This window comes from Tachysurus fulvidraco, chromosome 1 (genome assembly GCF_022655615.1).
Source record: "Tachysurus fulvidraco isolate hzauxx_2018 chromosome 1, HZAU_PFXX_2.0, whole genome shotgun sequence".
NCBI lineage: Eukaryota > Metazoa > Chordata > Actinopteri > Siluriformes > Bagridae > Tachysurus > Tachysurus fulvidraco.
In genome coordinates this window covers 14394167-14397180 of record NC_062518.1, presented here as the reverse complement: position 1 = coordinate 14397180, position 3014 = coordinate 14394167, and the positions used below count along the sequence as shown (strand labels likewise).

General features: G+C 45.3%; 1 protein-coding gene across 1 annotated transcript in view; it reads right to left on the bottom strand.

Moving 5' to 3' along the window:
* LOC113657015 (sialoadhesin-like) overlaps positions 1-3014 on the bottom strand; it is a 230996-nt gene extending 227982 nt beyond the window's left edge. The window contains exon 1 of the mRNA XM_047812245.1: positions 2935-3014. The gene's annotated coding sequence lies outside the window, so the exon portion shown is untranslated. The remainder of the gene's footprint in view (positions 1-2934) is intronic.

Below are 3014 nucleotides of genomic sequence, written 5' to 3'. Positions count from 1 at the left end.
TCTATGTGTGTGTGTCTATCTCTCTGTCTGTCTGTCACTCTGCCTGTCTGTCTGTGTGTCTCTGTCTGTGTCTGTCACTCTGTCTGTCTCTGTGTGTATGTGTCTGTCACTCTGTCTGTGTGTGTGTGTCTATCTCTCTGTCTGTGTCTGTCACTCTGTCTAACTCTGTGTGTGTCTCTGTGTGTGTCTGTTACTCTGTGTGTGTGTCACTCTGTCTGTGTGTGTCTCTGTCACTGTCTATCTGTGTGTGTGTCTCTGTGTGTGTCTGTCACTCTGTCTGTCTCTGTGTGTATGTCTGTCACTCTGTCTGTGTGTGTGTGTCTATTTCTCTGTCTGTGTCTATCTCTCTGTCTGTGTCTGTCACTCTGTCTGTGTGTGTGTGTCTATCTCTCTGTCTGTGTCTGTCACTCTGTCTGTGTGTGTGTGTGTCTATCTCTCTGTCTGTGTGTGTGTATGTGTCTGTCACTCTGTCTGTGTGTGTGTGTGTCTCGGTGTGTGTCTGTCACTCTGTCTGTCTCTGTGTGTATGTGTCTGTCACTCTGTCTGTGTGTGTGTCTATCTCTCTTTCTGTGTCTGTCACTCTGTCTGTGTGTGTGTGTCTATCTCTCTGTCTGTGTCTGTCACTCTGTCTGTGTGTGTGTGTGTCTATCTCTCTGTCTGTGTCTGTCACTCTGTCTGTGTGTGTGTATGTGTCTGTCACTCTGTCTGTGTGTGTGTGTGTGTGTCTCGGTGTGTGTCTGTCACTCTGTCTGTCTCTGTGTGTATGTGTCTGTCACTCTGTCTGTGTGTGTGTCTATCTCTCTGTCTGTGTCTGTCACTCTGTCTAACTCTGTGTGTGTCTCTGTGTGTGTCTGTCACCCTGTCTCTGTGTGTATGTGTTTGTCACTCTGTCTGTGTGTGTGTCACTCTGTCTGTGTGTGTCTCTGTCACTGTCTATCTGTGTATGTGTCTCTGTGTGTGTCTGTCACTCTGTCTGTCTCTGTGTGTATGTCTGTCACTCTGTCTGTGTGTGTGTCTATCTCTCTGTCTGTGTCTATCTCTCTGTCTGTGTCTGTCACTCTGTCTGTGTGTGTGTGTCTATCTCTCTCTGACTGTGTCTGTCACTCTGTCTGTGTGTGTGTGTGTGTCTATCTCTCTGTCCGTGTCTGTCACTCTGTCTGTGTGTGTGTCTATCTCTCTCTGTCTGTGTCTGTCACTCTGTCTGTGTGTGTGTGTCTATCTCTCTGTCTGTGTCTGTCTCTGTCTGTGTGTGTCACTCTGTCTGTGTGTGTGTGTGTGTCTATCTCTCTGTCTGTGTGTGTCACTCTGTCTGTGTGTGTGTGTCTATCTCTCTGTCTGTGTCTGTCTCTCTGTCTGTGTCGGTCACTCTGTCTGTGTGTGTGTGTCTATCTCTCTGTGTCTGTCACTCTGTCTCTGTGTGTGTCTATCTCTCTGTGTCTGTCACTCTGTCTGTGTGTGTGTGTCTATCTCTCTGTCTACGTGTGTGTGTCTGTCTCTCTGGCTGTGTGTGTGTGTCTGTCTCTCTGTCTGTGTGTGTGTCTGTCTCTCTGTCTCTGTCTATCTCTCTGTCTGTGTCTGTCTCTCTGTCCGTGTGTGTGTGTCTCTCTGTCCGTCTGTCGCTCTGTGTTTGTGTCTGGAGACTTCTTTAGTAAATGCTAAATAAAAGTTCATAAACAATCATTAACTATTTCACACATGTACACCTCTGTTTATCTCACACATCTGTCATACGAGTGGATTTTGTTACCATAGAAATCAGATTTCAGCAGGGCTATACTGGTATATATAAATAAACCGTTACACCCCTACTGTAGAGGTTTATCTTTTTTTCCCCCATTTTCTTCCCAAATTTTCCCATACGCCCTTCTCCAGAGGAAGTGTACAAGCAGTGACCTCAGAGACAGGACACGGTGTAAGCAGATAGCTTCCTGTTTCCCATAACTCACGGATCGGAGGGAAGCACTGTATCCGGGACAGAGCCGGGTTGCTTCCTCAACGGTTCCGTGGAAACCAACAAAAAGCCATTTATAGGAACAAAGGACAAAGCTCATCTCGCTCTTCAGGAACGTTTCTTTCTTCTCTTTGGTAAGACACAGTTGTGTGAAAAGGCTAAATCTGGTGTTAAACAAAGGCATTTTATTTAAGTCTTGTTTAAAAAGTTCAAATATTTGCAACATCTGGCACCCGAGGAGACACCGAGCTGATCGAAAACAAGAACACGATTAAATTTAAAGCTTTACACTCACTCACTTACTCATTTTCTACCGCTTTTATCCGATCTACCTCGGGTCACGGGGAGCCTGTGCCTATGTCAGGCGTCATCGGGCATCAAGGCAGGATACACCCTGGACGGAGTGCCAACCCATCGCAGGGCACAAGATTGAGATTTGAAGCAATGCAAACTCCACACACACACAAGGCGGGAATCGAACCCCCAACCCTGGAGGTGTGAGGCAAACGTGCTAACCACTAAGCCCCCATGCCCCCACTAAAGCTTTACAATATAAAACAAATAAAAACTATTTAAAATATATACAAATGTCCAAAGACATCTCTGGAAAATTGTCCGTAGTGTGTGTGTGTGAGTGAATGAGAGTGTGTGTGTGCCCTGCGATGGGTTGGCACTCCGTCCAGGGTGTATCCTGCCTCGATGCCCGATGACGCCTGAGATATACACAGGCTCCCCGTGACCCGAGAAGTTCGGATAAGCGGTAGAAAATGAATGTATGAAATGTCCAAAGAGATTACGTTATGAAGCAGTGTTTAGCGACTGTGCTAGTTTATCTTACAGCTTCAGCCCTTTGACTGTTATCTGAAAAGAAAGTGTAACTTTAGTGTTTTTCCTCCAAGTCTAAATCCCACAGTCATCCAATGACACCTTGTTGATGAAAAAAAAATTAAATAAAAAAAAAAAAAGAAAATTGACACTTTTACCTTGAAATGAAATACTTCAAATATTTTCCATTAACGTCTGAATACAATGAACAGCTCGGTGTCTGAGTCATACTCGTTTT